The sequence below is a fragment of the Mesocricetus auratus genome, unplaced genomic scaffold, assembly GCF_017639785.1.
Source record: "Mesocricetus auratus isolate SY011 unplaced genomic scaffold, BCM_Maur_2.0 contig_10612_pilon_obj, whole genome shotgun sequence".
In the NCBI taxonomy this organism is placed as follows: Eukaryota; Metazoa; Chordata; class Mammalia; order Rodentia; family Cricetidae; genus Mesocricetus; species Mesocricetus auratus.
The window spans coordinates 25630-41027 of record NW_024433838.1 but is presented as its reverse complement, the minus strand read 5'-3'; the positions used below and the strand labels follow the sequence as shown (position 1 = coordinate 41027).

The 15398-nt window shown below is 38.8% G+C and overlaps 1 long non-coding RNA gene across 1 annotated transcript; it reads left to right on the top strand.

Annotated features, from left to right (window-relative positions):
• Nucleotides 1-1336: 1336 nt before the first annotated feature.
• Nucleotides 1337-11038, top strand: LOC121138518. The gene is made up of 3 exons (XR_005875481.1): nt 1337-5335; nt 5528-5588; nt 10682-11038. It is a non-coding gene; the product is annotated as an uncharacterized LOC121138518 (long non-coding RNA).
• The last annotated feature ends 4360 nt before the right edge of the window (nt 11039-15398 follow it).

Sequence of the window (15398 nt, the reverse complement as noted above, 5' to 3'; positions counted from 1 at the left end):
ATGCCATGTTTTATAGGTCTTTAAAAGGTTTAAAGAACATCTATCCACTTGAAATATATCTAGAAAATATAACTAACATAAGTTTTGACTATTATAGGTAACTATCTATCATCTGTATTTAATTATACATTTTAATGAGCTGTATAAATACAATATCTAAACAAGTGTAAAATTGTACCTTTAACAAATTTACCTAAATTTGTATCAATAAATCAAAATCAATACCAATGCAAAGTATTCATTTCTATATCATATTTCCCTTTTTCTTTTAAAAAGCGATTGGCTGTGGTCACTAACCATTTACAACCAACACCATTTAAATAAAAAAAAAAAAACAATACTTGGGAATGTGTGTATTGTTCTCTCTAAACTGCTTCCTGCTGTTTGTGGTCACTGAAAATACCGTGGTGGGATCCTGAGAAAACTCAGAAACCTGGCCAAATCCTGGCTGTAGTAGTCTGCAAGGCTGCATGGCCTCAGCTGTTTTGGATGTTGGATGACCTGGGCCACTGCTTCAGCGAGTCTTGCTTGATCAAACCAAATTAGTCTAGAAGGAATTCAAAGCTTTTCATTATCTGTGGAAACAAAAACAGAACCCCTTTTACAAAGCAACTTGTCCTTAGACTTAAATTTTGAAGTCAAGGCATTTTAAAAATATATAGATTGGATTAATCCAGCGACACTTATTATCAAATGTCTTTTAACAGCTGTTGCCCTTCCCTCAGAGACCAAACAATTCAAAGCCAAAGTCCATTCAGATAACAGGGATAAGTACTGATCTACTATCAGATTACCAAGGTCTCCCCACTGTACACACATTCAGGGGGTCTGGGTCAGTCCAATGCTGGTTTCTCAGCCATCAGTCTGGGTCCATGAGTTTCCCCTTGTTCAGGGCAGTGTTTCTGTGGATTTCACCAGCCTGGTCTTGACCCCTTTGGTCTTCACTCCTCCGTCTCTGAAACTGGGTTTCCAGGAATTCAAAAATTCAGTGTTTAGCTGTGGGTGTCTGCCTCTGCTTCCATCAGCCACTGGATGAAGGCTTTAGGATGGCATACAAGGTAGTCATTATCTGGGAAGGGCATTGAATCTATTGCTTAGATTGCCAGTTTGTGTCATTATTGTAGATCTGTGGAAATCTTCCCATCACTGTGTACTTTTTTGGTTAGAAAATGTTTTCACTATGAATTCTTTGATACTATTTTTTTCTGAGACTTTGAGCTGAGATTCTTCTCTTTGTGTTCTGTTTTGTTTGGTTTAGTCATTTCATAGTGTTCTAGATTTCCTGGATGTTATGTTTCAGGAAATTTTTAGTTTTAAACTTTTCTTTGTCAATGTAGCTATTTCTTCTTTCATACCTTCAAAGACTGAAATTCTGTTTTATGTCTTGGATTCTTTTGGTGAAGCTTGCCTCTGTATGTCCTGTTTGATTATCTAGATTTTCATTACCAGAATCCATTAAGTTTGCATGTTTCAGTGGCAATTATTTCCCTTTTCAGGTCTTGAAGAGATTCATTCATTTCCTTCAACTGATTGTTTTTTTAATGAGATTTTATTATTCTTTCACTGCTTTCTTTAAGGATTTATTCACTTCCTTTTTCAGGTCTATCATCTTTATAAAATTGATGTTAACCCAATTGTGCTTCATCTGTGTTGGAATATTCATGACTTGGTGCAGTAGGATAGCTAGAATCTGATAGCAACATTACTCTGGTTGTTGCTGATTTTGTTCTTATGCTGGTTTTAAGCTGATTGTGGCTCTATATGTCTATTTCTCAGTTTGTCTTTGTTGGATGGGTCTTTTATTCCTTGGTTTCTATTTCCTCTCTGATCTTCTGTTCTGGGTCGTCTATGCTCTGCTGGTGAGCATCTCATCTCCTCTGTCTTGGAGAGAAATGCAATCTGACCAGCCTGAAGTAAAGAACCTTTTTCCTTTGCATCAGAACTGTCAATTCCTTAGGTTGGTCTCTGGGAACCCGTAAACCTGGCACAACAGTATTATGCTTTGTTCTCTGTCAAAATATCTCCCAGATTCCATATGGTATTTCCACACCATACAGGCTAATGCTTTAAAATAAGGATTTAACACTTTGGCTGGGGAAACAGCATGAACTTCCCATGGTTTTGTATTGTGAATATAACATCTGCTGATGCCAGACTATACTTTCTAACACCTGACCTTGTTACCTTCCTTAGTCAACCCCCCAGGTGAATTGGGATCACTATTTTCTTTTAGAACCTTTTTTAAAGGACACAACCATTGAATATTTCCCAACAATTTTTGAAAAATCGCTTAAAAGATTGTCAGATTGTAAGTTATCTTTTTTAATTTTTTAAATTGAGGTTTAATTTTTATTAGACTATAACATATGTCCCAAGTATGGTTTAATTTTTATTAGAATATAACAAATGTCCCAAATAACTTGAAAAATCACTCAAAATTTGCAAGTAGTCTTTTTGGATCCAACCATTAAGCCTCTCACTAGCTGACAAGGCCTCGTTTGCATCTTAGCTGACATGCTCTAATTTGCATTTACACAGACACCTTTGTGGGTGGGGCCTGACGAAGAGGCAGTTCTTTGAAAAAACTTTTTTTTAAATCATGTATTAACTTTATTTGCTAGATTATCTTTTTTGTTAACCATAAAAAATTTAGGAGGATCTCTGTATCCTCTCGTTTTAAACTTCATAGAATAATCCATACATATTTTCTTGGCTCCTAGGCTATGCCGTAAGCTTCTGGTGTTTTCTATTGATTGGCTCTGAAGGCTTAAATCTTTCATCTTTCCTGTTAAGACACTGACCTGACTGGCTGGATGCTGCTTTTGGCCCTATCTAAAGCAATTTAGGTAGCTTTTTAACTATATTCAAAGTGATTTAAGTATCCTTTTAATCATATCCAAGGCAATTAGAACAGTTGCTTTCATCAACATTCACGCATTTACACGTCACATTCCATATATACTGGCATGACCACGCCTATACACCCAGATCATATACACATCTCTTTCATCTATCCTCTTGCTTAGGTTCTTAATTGAAGTCTCTTGCTATAGCCATATAGTTGAATTATGAGCATCCAAAATCTGAACAAATCCAAATTTATCCATGTAGTCTTTTTTCTATAAGGTCTTAAAACAGTTTCTGACTGGCTGTATTAATAGCATTTCTATACATTTGTCTGGGCGTCAGCCATGGCAGCAGCTCTCAAGGCTGTGAGCTTCCTAGGCTCTGGCTCTGACCTTCCTCGCCCCTGGCCTTTGGGCCTGGGCTGGCCTGCTGTAGGTTACCTGCTGCCGTTTTTCTCTCCTGCACCCTGGACTTTTTTAAGTTCCTGCCAGTCTGACATCCGAACAAACCTTTAACAGACTCATTTGTGCCGCCTTCCTTTCTACAAGGTCTTAGCATGGCCTGGCATGCGGTATTAGCATTTTCATAAGCTAGCTGTCTCAATCAAAAGGTTCATACCTGTACTCCCCTTAGATGATGTTTGTATTAGCCTACAGACAAAATTTTGAACTAACTCCTTAGTTCCTTGCTTGCTTTTTCCAAAACCTCCAGCCCGAGTCCTGGTGGCTGAAAGTCTGTTTTGAGTTCTCCTGGCTGCTGGGCTAATCTGCCCGTACCCTGCTATCAAGAGTTAGCTGCTGATCTATATCTTTGTATTGCCCTTCCTCAACGAGCACTTTATAACAAAAGGGAAGGTTTGGGGCTCTCTCTTTTTTGTTTTGTTTTGTTTGTTGCTTCCCCAGCACTAACCTATACTGGAGACACCGACCTGCCAGCTGCCGGCCATGACCCGAGGGGTGCCTTCCCCTAGGCTGATCTGTGCTTGCTTCTTCCTTTGACAAAGGAACATTTCTCTGATCTGAGGAACCTTGAAAAGTTCTTATCTCTCGTGAGAGTGATTTTGCTAAATCTTTCAAGTCTCCTACCTTTGCTGAATTTTACCACTAGGTTTCTGCCTCTCTGTGTTTCTAGTTAAAAATGAGGGACGTGAAGACTCTTGTCCTGATACTTAATAACTTTCTTTTTATAATCATTTTAATCTCTCTGCCTGTATGTTCTTTTTGGTCTGGCCCCTCCTCAGTAGGTGTGGAGGTCTCCGCTAACCGCTTCAGAGGAAAATAATTTCCTGTTGTTCTGCAAGTATGCGAGGTAGCACCTTCGCTTCCCTAAAAATTGGCGCAGCATCTTTGATACTGCTGCAGCAGTGGCGTCTGTGAGAGGGGAAAGAGTCTTTTAAAACTTTTAAATTCCAAAATCCTCTGCAGTTTTGCTTCAGTTTAGCTCTCCTGGCTATCAAAACACACACAAGTAAATATACAATCATCTGAACAACAATTTTTGTCTTATACATTCCCTTAATAATCTTGAAGGCAGTCACCACCTTTTATTTATTTATCTGTTTATTTATTTCGCGTCCCCTAGGGACAAACATCTCCCCTATAAGTTACAACCTCCATGTTCCTTGTAAGAATTGTTTAAGACCCTTCTTTTTTACACTAATTCCTTGTATCTTCAGGGCTTCCTTGAGCCCGAAAATAGAGACTTTTGAGAGGATACCTGTCCCATCACTTACATTGGCTGTAATAATTGCACCATTGCTCACCACCATCCGTCTTGCTCTTTTCGCGAAGATAGGTACAGAACTGGATTGAATGCATAACTCTTTGTAGGAACTTCAGTAAAAGCCTCTGACTTCCTTTTCTCCTTTGTATTTCTTTGACTGATTGTTTCATGGGAGACAATATGTACTTCTGTCTGTCCTGGAGACCTGATTGCATAGACTAGGCTGACATTCAACTCAGAGGCAAATGTACCTGCCTCTGTCTTCTGAGTGCTGGTGGTAAAGGTGTTGGCCAATACACCCAGTTTGTCCATCTTACTTTCCTTTTTATAGGTAGTAATTGTTCATGCAGTTCTCTCATATGTACTCTTTACTGTTGATCTGTCTAATTCTCTCTTTCTGATTGTTAATAGGCATTTCTCTTGCAAGGTGATATCCTGTTCAAAGGATACTAAAATGACAGAGGTGACCATGCTATTCACTTTCCTTCTAAAGTGACTTGGTGATTACATTATAATGTCTGTATAATAGAATAAGTATGGAGTGCATAAGAATTATATGACTATGCTGTCAAAGAAGTATACATTTACAATATTGCAAATATCATGTTTTCTGTTGTACATATGTCCGGGATATTTTAGAATTCAGTGACCTATGATGATGTGCATGTTGCCTTCACTTGGGAAGAGTGGACTTTGCTGGACTCTTCCCAGAAGAATCTCTACCAAAATGTGATGTTTGAGACCTACATGAACCTCACTACTATAGGTAAGACCGAATTTTCATGCACATTTTAAAATGAAGGGACAACTATCCCTTGGTTATTAATATTCTTCTGTGATTTGATTGAGTAAGAAGAATAAGGTCATAAGTCAGTCATGGTTTTATGGTTAATTGAAGACAGTAAATTCAATTTTACTTAATTTTCAGTAATATATACTTTCTTGTACTATATTTTAGGATACAAATGGGAAGACCATAATATGGAAGAACACTGTCAAAGTTCTAAAAGACATGAAAGGTAATTTTTCAAGTGCATGATGATACAAATGTGCCTCTCAAAAATTTTTATGTGTCCTTGAAATTTTAAACAAAAGCAAGAGTGGAAATAAGCACAGCTTAAAGTACAGTGATTATTATTAAATTCTAAAACTGTAAACTTCAATTTCAGGTTGGTTGAATTGCATTTGCAAGGCAATCTTTTAAGGAAGATGACAGGGAAATAATGCTGTAATAGATATCACCATTTTAATCACAGCACCATGATTGTAGAACAGTCAATCCATTTATTTCATACTACTCATATTACAAAATGTATATTCATTGAGGAGATAATAACTACATCTGCAATACCTTCTAATAAGCAAATAGTCTATAGTAAACCTAGTGTTACTCATAAACTTGTTGTGACTATGCTAATGTTAAGTTTAGTGGGAGAAGCAATTCTGGTCTTGAATCAAGGGACACTTGTTGGGGAGAAACCTTAATCCCTATACGACAAGTCTATGAGGAACATAAATTCAAACTGGGCGAATTCAATGTGGAAACTTTTATTAGTTATTCTTCCTTTACAAGGTGTAACATATGTTACTCTGCTTATAAGCCATATAAACATCGTATACAGAAAGGCATCACATACCTGTATCTCAGAAAAAATTATAAGATAAGTATCAGTCTTCCCATTGAGTATGTATTTGATTCAATATATAAGTAATTAATTTTTCAGCTTCACTTCAACATACCCACACTGCAGAAAAGCCCTGCGGGTACTACGACAGTGTAAATACTCTGTCCTAGTTCACTTAGAAAATATAGTCTGACTCACACTATAAGAGAATTTATGAATGCAATAATGGTGGTGAAGATCTGAATTTTTCCAGTTCTCTTCAAATATGTAAAAAGTCTCCCATAGTAAAAAAGATTCTGTAAATGTGAAGCATGTAATAAAGGATATTACAATGAGAGGTATCATCATAGATGCAAAACAACCCTACAAGAAAGGGAACAGCATGAGTGTAAACACAGTGATAAAATCTTGAGATTTGATAACCTCTTTGAAATTGAACCAAATTGTAAAATTAATTCAGCCAGACATAAAGATTCAACAGTGTGTTGAATGTGGTAAAGCTGTTACATGTGCCAATTATCCTTGCAGGCATGAAGAAACTGACAAACTGGAGAGAAGCCTTCTGTATATACTCAGTGTGCTAAAGCCTTTGCATATGACAGTCATCTTCAAGGGCGTGAAAGAACACATACTGGAGACAAACCCTATCAATGTAATCAATGTGGTAAAGTCTTTGCACATCAAAGAAATCTTCAAGTCCATAAAAGAACACACACTGGAGAGAAACCCTATGAATGTGATCAGTGTGGTAAAGCCTTGTCTCATCACAGTACTCTTCAAATGCATAAAAGAATAATACATACCAGAGATAAACCCTATGAATGTAATCAGTGTAGTAAAACTTTTGCATGTCATAGTCATCTTCAAGTACATAAAAGAACACATACTGGAGAGAAACCCTATGAATGTAATCAGTGTGGTAAAGCCTTTTCTCATCACAGTTCTTTTCAAAAGCACAAAAGAACACATACTGGAGAGAAACCCTATGAATGTGATCAGTGTGGTAAAGCTTTTGCATGTCACAGTCATCTTCAAAGGCATAAGAGAACACACACTGGAGAGAAACCTTACGAATGTGATCAGTGTGGTAAAGCCTTTTCTCATCATAGTACTCTTCAAATGCATAAAAGAACACATACTGGAGAAAAACCCTGTGTATGTGATCAGTGTGGTAAAGCCTTTTCTCAGCATAGTACTCTTCAAATGCATAAAAGAATAATACATACCAGAGATAAACCCTATGAATGTAATCAGTGTAGTAAAACTTTTGCATGTCATAGTCATCTTCAAGCGCATACAAGAGCACACACTGGAGAGAAACCCTATGGATGTAATCAGTGTGGTAAAGCCTTTTCTCATCACAGTTCTCTTCAGATGCATAAAAGAACACATACTGGAGAGAAACCCTATGAATGTGGTCAGTGTGGGAAAGCTTTTGCATGTCATAGTCATCTTCAAGTGCATAAAAGAACACATACTGGAGAGAAACCCTATGTATGTGATCAGTGTGGCAAAGCCTTTTCTCAGCACAGTACTCTTCAAATGCATAAAAGAACACATACTGGAGAAAAACCCTATGGATGTAATCAGTGTGGTAAAGCTTTCATATGTGACAGTCAACTTCAAAGGCATAAAAGAACACATTCAGCAGAGAAACCTGATGAATATAATAATTTTTTTCTTAGCCTATGCACTTATCAGTAGTCTTTGAAATCATACTTCACTGAAACCCTATAAAAATAGTCAGTGTGGTAAAGTTTTACCCTTTATATATACAGGAGTAAAACTTTTTTGTGTTCAATCTATTCAAGCTTTTGCATATTACAATAGTCTTTGAGTACCTGAAAAGTGTAGAAAGGGCTTCTTATTATAAAAAATTTGGTAAGGTCTTTAGCTAACACATAATCAATTTCAAAACAGTATTTATTCTGTAGGAAAAAAATGAATAGTTTCAACAATCTGTTCAAGCATTATGCTATCTGTTTTTATATTGTTTGCACTAGCAAACTCATGAAAAAAAAACAATTTGTGAACCCTGTGTGTAGGGTAAGTGGGCCAGCTGAAGAAACACACACCGATCCTGCAAACAGCACCAGTGAAACACAGACTGTGGCCCTGAAACTCGAGCAAAAGAAACACACTGCTCTTAAGCCAGAGCCAAAGAAACACTCTTTGCCCTAATCCAGAGCCAGTCAAAGAAATGCTCTAGCCCTGAACCAGAGCCAAAATGTTAGAATGGACCAATGAAAGAAACACATCTTTTTCCTGAATCCAGAGCCAAGGAAATAAATTCTACTTTTGACCAAGTAAGTGCAAACCAACTGATCACTGAGATTGAAACCAAGCAAACTGTGAGCATGAAGTCCAGCCAGTCTCTGGGACTGGTTAGGCACAGGCATTGAAATCCAACCAATTTCTACCCTGAAAATTTTATTCCTGGAAGATGTCCATCCCAAGAAGTCCTATGTAAGGCATGTGCTTGTTCAGTTGGCAGTTGCCTTTCCCACTCTGGCAAAGGCAGCCATTCCTTGCCAGCAAATCTCTGGAATGAATTTTGGGTGAAGACCTTACATGTGAGCTGATCAGAAACTTCCTTAGCAGGGCAGAGCAGAGAAACAATGAACACCTCTGTTGTCAAACTCCCTTAGGGGAACAGAGCAGAATGAGCAACCTAGTCCCAGAGCCCAAGCAGACTGATAGATTTCTGCAGTGGTTTCTGCTATAGTTGAATGAAGCAGAGTAGGAACAGTTTGGGGTGGAACTGAGGAAAAACATCCATCTCGCCAGGGAAACTCCCTTGGAGCAGAGCAGAGGGGCATGGATACCTCTTGGGAATCTCCCTGAGGGGAGTGGGGCAGGGCAGCAACAGACATCTCTGCTTGGAAACTCTTGCCTGTAGCTGTGATGGCTCTCTCTCAGAGAGGAGCAGGATTGCTATTCCCTGCAGGAGACCATCTCCCACTGGAACACAGCTTCATGCATAGGCTGGCATCTGCCAGTCAGGATTCCTTTCTCCTCACAACTGTAGGTATCCAATACCTATACTTCTAATCTGTAGGTATAGCCTGCCTCATGACAGTCAGGGTACGGTTCCTTCCAGAGCTGTAACACTTGCACCATGAATTTAAAGGATAATGTAACCCTTTAGATTTTATACTTCTCTTCAATTGCTTGAAATATCTAATTCAGGTGTAAAAGTTTAGGGATTTGTTTTAGTTTCTTATCTGTTCCTGTGATATAAGGTCTATGTCAACTTACAAGAATTTAATTTGGCCTTCCAAACATCATGCTCACTGGTACACCAGGGTCAGAAAGACCATTCTAGGCAAAGAACTTGCATCAAGATCAGGACTGAAGGACATGAATGTGGGTGGTGATTTAAGTCTGATCACCAGACATCATGGAGTCTGGCAAGATGGCTTCTCCCAAGAGCATGCCGAAAGGTGCACAGATGATGGCACAGATCCTGAAGGATATGGAGATTACAGGATATGAGCCGAGAGTTATAAATCAGATGTTGGAGTTTGCCTTCCGATATGTGACCTCAATTCTAGATGATGCTAAAGTTTATTCAAGCCAAGCCAAGAAAGCTACTGTTGATGCAGATGATGTGCGATTGGCAATTCAGTGCCGTGCAGACCAGTCTTTCACCTCTCCTCCCCCGAGGGATTTGTATTCGTGCCATGCGGACCAGTCTTTCACCTCTCCTCCCCCGAGAGATTTTTATTAGGTATTGCAAGACAAAGACATCAAACCCCTTTGCCATTGATCAAGCCATACTCAGGTCCTAGAGCGCCACCCGATAGGTACTGTGTAACTATAGGCTTAAGTCTTTGAAAAAGAAAAAAGGCATCTGCTCCTGCAGGAAGAATAACAGTTCCCAGGTTAAGTGTTGGTTCAGTTTCTAGCAGACCAAGTACTCCCACACTAGGCACACCAACTCCAAAAACTGTGTCTGTCTCAACTAAAGTAGACACTCCAGTGGCCCTTACAGGACAAAACTTTACAGTCCAGATGCCTGCTTCTCAGTCCCCTGCTGTGAAAGCATCAATTCCTGCAACATCAGCAGTTCAGAATGTTCTGATTAATCCATCACTGATTGGGTCCAAAAACATTCTTAACTACTACTAATACAGTATCCCAAAATACAGCCAATGAGTCAGCAAATGCGCTGAAAAGAAAATGTGAAAGTTATGATGATGTTGCTGCTGCTGCTGACTATGATAATTTGTAATCCAGTCTGGATGCTTGTAATATGTATACTTGGTCTTGAAGCCATTGTACTGAAATTACACAAGCATGTTAGATGTTTTAAAGCTGTATTTTAGAAAATGGTATTTAAGAAGTATACATACTATGCTTTTCAATTGAAATGTTCAGTTTTAATAGAACTGGTAATGGTTTCTCATCTACCTTTATGCATAAAAATAAAATTGTCATTTATCAGTTTGGAAAAAAAAGAATTTAATTTGGCATCTTGGTTCCAGAGGGATGCAGAATCACCATGAAAGTGGCATGGCAAGTAGTGTCAGAATGGAAGCTATAGCAGCAGGCTAAGAACTCACACCCTCAACCTGCAGCATGAAGCAGAGTGGGAACTGGAAATGGTGTTTGGATGCAAATTCTCAATGCCTACCCCCAGGGACATATTTCATCCAGAAGGGCATCATTTCCTAAATCTCCCCAAATGATACCATCAACTTAGACCTCAAGCCTATATGCTTGTTTTCAGTTACATATACCAATCCACAATGAAGAAAAACTCTAAGTAAGCTGTCAGATACCTCAACACCTGTGTTACAGGAATGAATGGTTACAATAGAAAAACTTTCATGATTGAAAAATTGTTTAGTGTGTTATTTTAATTGTAATTATGTACTGTCAGTGCGTGATTGAGTGGGTATGTGAAGGTGCATTCTGGTTCCTGACAACATTAGATCCTTGCCAGTAGGACCAGGATGTATCCCTGGTGCATGAGCTAGCTTGTTGGGGCCCATTTCCTATGAGGGGATGCCGTGTCAGCCTTAATGCAGGGGGGAGTGGCAATGCTTTGGTGTGTAGTGGGAAGGAAGGTTGGAACGCTGAAGGTCTGGTTTGTAGAAATTCTCAACTTGTCATTCCGCATTCAGTTACGTGTGACAAGGTTTGCAAACAGTTTAGAACTGGTATAAAGGAGGTAATGGGGGCTCATCCTTCAGAAATATTTGACTAGAGTGCATTTAGCTTCCCTCTACCACTAGCCACAATAGTACAATTCAGGGAAATTCAACCCCAGGGAGCAAAAGGAATTTCTGGGCTACAGAGGTTCCTTCAGTGTACATGGTGTTGTGCAGGTTAATAGGGCAGATTCCACATATTGTGCTATAATCCATGTGGCAGGATGCAGGATCTTTCAACGTGTGTGTGTGTGTGTGTGTGTGTGTGTGTGTGTGTGTGTATCAGTCAGACTGGGTTTGCTAGAAACTACAGTGGGTAATGAGGGAATGCATAACCATAGGAAATATTTCTGATCACCTCCATTTCCAGAGAGACCTCTAGAGTATGGGGCCTCTGTGTGTGGGAGAGACATCACTAGTAGCTGGAGGGTCAGAAATAGAGAAGTTTAGGGTTCACTTTGAGTTGCTTTTGTGAGATTTCTGAAGTCTTTATTTAATTTTTATACAGGCTCAATCATAGGTTCCATTAAGTTCACATTTTCCTGGTTGAGTTTTCTTAGGTCTTCTGATTTAAGTGTGACTATATTTCTTCTTTTGTTCTTGGCTTTTTCTCTGTATACCCTCATTTGTTCACAAATATTGTGCATATTCTTCATTTTTGTAGATTTATGTAAAGAACAAAATTATGTCAATGTGTACCAGTTTTTATTAATCCTGCTGAGAATTCTGTGTTTTTTCATGTGACATATAGCTTTGGAATCCGATTTACTGTTGTAATTTGTTGAAAAATTTCTATGGATAGTATTGAATTTATGCTGTAAATTGAACATACCCGACGTCTTCATGATGTTGAATACACATCATTTTTTTTATATTTTATTTTCCAGTTTAAATTTAGATAAGAAACGAGGTTGCTTCACAAGTCAGTTCAAGGTTCCTCTCCCATTCCCTCCCCTCCTCCCGTGCCCGCCCCCCAACCTCCCCCGTTATCCCCTCATTCCCCCAGGGAGGGTGAGGCCCTCCATGGGGGTGTCCATAGTCTGGAATACACATCATTTTAATACTATTGTTTGCAAAAGCGTAAAGGGCTAAAAGAAACTATTCCAAGTAGTCTTTGTTTAGCAAACTACAAAAAATGTGTGAAAGTGAAACAAATCTGAAACATTGTATGAAGACAGAAAGAGGACTGCAATGTAGTTTACTCACACAGAATACATTGTTATGTTCACATAGAAGATAGCCTAGTATGTATTATTTAATTGAAAAAGCAAAGAGTGAAAGTAAAACTTGCTCCAGAATTTAACAGTGAATCTGAACATGACATGTTATTGTGCAGAAGCATACAAAGTAATCTCTGATAGCAGTAGGTTGGGATTTTACAACAGATATGAATTAAAATTTGTTAAAATCATGATGTATTTTAATCATTGATATAAAATTACCCACATTTACTCTATGTATTCTGAGGCTCTTGGACATATTACCTACACCCAAGCAATCATATTACTACAAACAAAAGAGTAAACAACGTTCTCCAGACATTCTTCTTCTATCCCTGTGTTCATGTGTATCTACAGTATACAGTGTTCTCGTAAATTGGCAGAATTGCAATGGAGCCCATAAAACTCAGTATATTATCCATGCAATAAAGATTTGTATTAAAAAGTATCAGAATTCTCATGGCCATTATAGTCATGGTTGCCTGAATAGGAAAATAACTTAAATTTTTATTTGTTGAGGACAAGCTTGTGGACTCAAGAGGACAGGTGAAGTGGAATGCCAATGCAATATGGAATATAATATTTATTTACCAGAATAAGAACTTACACACAAAGGATGGGGAGTCAGAAGTGTGGCCATCTTCCAGAGGAAGAGAGGAGAATCAGAGGAATTTGTTTCTCTTTCACTTCCTTTTATCCTAAATGTCCTTATTCCTGCCCTTAGGGTGGATAGCTTTGTGGGGCTCACCCCTACAGATGGTATTAATGAGTGAAGAAAACAGCAGTGTTTAAAAGATCTGGTCTGGCCTCTGGGGTCTTTAGGTTCAGGCTGGTCTCCAGTAGACCTATTATTGCTTGGGAACCTAGACCTGGCCTGTGTTCTAGTAAGGCTGTATTCTCATCGAGGTGTTGTCCTGGAATTGCTAGATCTGGCATGGCTTCTGGTAAAGCAGAAATCTTCCTAATTGTAAACCAAGATATGGAGCCAGGGATGATCAGGTCTGTGATTTTTGGGGCAGGCTTAAATGAGGTTAGTGGGTGGTGGTCATTGTCTTCCCTGGGGTTCCTAGGAGTAGCCTCACCTCCTGTAAGGCCACCAGAGCTATGCTGTCTGGTGTTGCTGGCCTGTTAGCTGGATGTGGGTGGTGTCTTACCTGTATAGTTCCTTGGACCTTCTTTGTCTCTGAAATAGCCAAAAATATCTTCCAAAGCAATAGGCTGAGATTGGGTTTTAGTGGTTGAGATGCACTGAAGTTGTTGGACAGACTTGAAGGAGTTTAGGAGTGTCTTCCTGGGGGTCATGAGAACCACGCTGGCCTCTAGAACAGCTGTGGGACCTTGTGTGGAGCCCAAGGTAGGGAGTGTAGTCAGGTTGCTGGGCGGGCTTTAAGGGGGATTATTAGGTAGTGATGGGTGTCTTACCTGGGGTCCCTCGATGTGACCTGGCCTCTGGTAAAGCTGAAGTCTTCTTCCCAACTTTTAGAGCAGGATATGGAACCAGCAGTGTGTGGTGGTGTGTTGTGTGCAGTCTGGAATATTTTGGCAGGCTTATGGAAGTTCTATGGGTGGTGAAAATGTGTGCCTGCATATCCAACATATTAATAGAAATGCATCAATTTCCCAGGGATCATTTGTTTACTCTTCCTTATTTAATATGTCATTTTTGTTGTTGATGTCATGGCTAAACTGTGAAATCCTTAGTTTAGTGGATAAAAAGTACTCTGATGGCTGGGCAGGTCACTTAGCAAGTATTCTTGTTGGGCATAACCTGAATTCAGATAGCAACCCAAATTGGGAGTTTCCTAACCATCTGCTATTCCAGATCCAAGGGATCTGACACCCCCTTTTCTGGTGTGCCACCTATATACTCATAGGGGATATTCTCCCACACACCCAAATAGACCCATAACACTGGGGATAAACTTGTTTTCAAAAGTTCTTGTGACTTGCAAAGCAATTAGAGCAAAACCAGTTCCTTGGCATGGAATATAATACAAACCATAGAACGGCTGTGTAAAAATCTGTTGTCTTGCATTTTTTTCTAGAAGTTCTCACTCTGATGCAGACTTACATTCAATCATCAATGTGAGAAAACAAAATGGCTTCTAAATGATCATAAAAGACATCATTTTCTTTATCATGAGGCATGAAATATATATCGAAGTAAAAACATTTTCTACAGTGCTGAAACACAAGAATCCTTTAAGCAAAGCTCTTCCAATTTGGTGAATTAGCCATTCACTCCCATCCCATTTTCTCCTATTGGCAATGGAGAGAACTGGAGTATACAGGGTGAGTGCTGGCCAGTGATTTTTTTTTGTCATTGATTTTGATAGTGATCTTGTACTACTTGTTTAAAGGACGGTGTTATATTTATAGGTTTGTCTGGTGTCTCCTTTTATCATTAGTGTCATTTTTTCCTCTGGTTTTATTCATTGTAATCTAATTATATTGTTTTTCTTTGAAAATAATGGACCTCACCTACTTTTTATTCTGAAAAATTACTGATTTATGTTATGAGTTTCTTGAGTTTTTGTTGAATTGCGGACTTTCTGTGGAGAAACAGTTTTAATTTTCTCCTCTTGATATTAAAGCCTTTGCTCTCCTTCGTTCTTGGCATCTGTGTTTTCCAGATTTTGCTACCATTGATTGGGATTTTGCTACTTTAGTTGTTTATATGATTAATACATTGATTTTTGATTTTTAAAATACTCTCATATATTGTCTTTGCTTCCTAGTTTGTTTAAACTGTCACAGGTTAAAGTCATCTGACCAAATCACACAGGTTGATTGCGATGACTGTGAGAGATTGGGTTGATTGACTGATG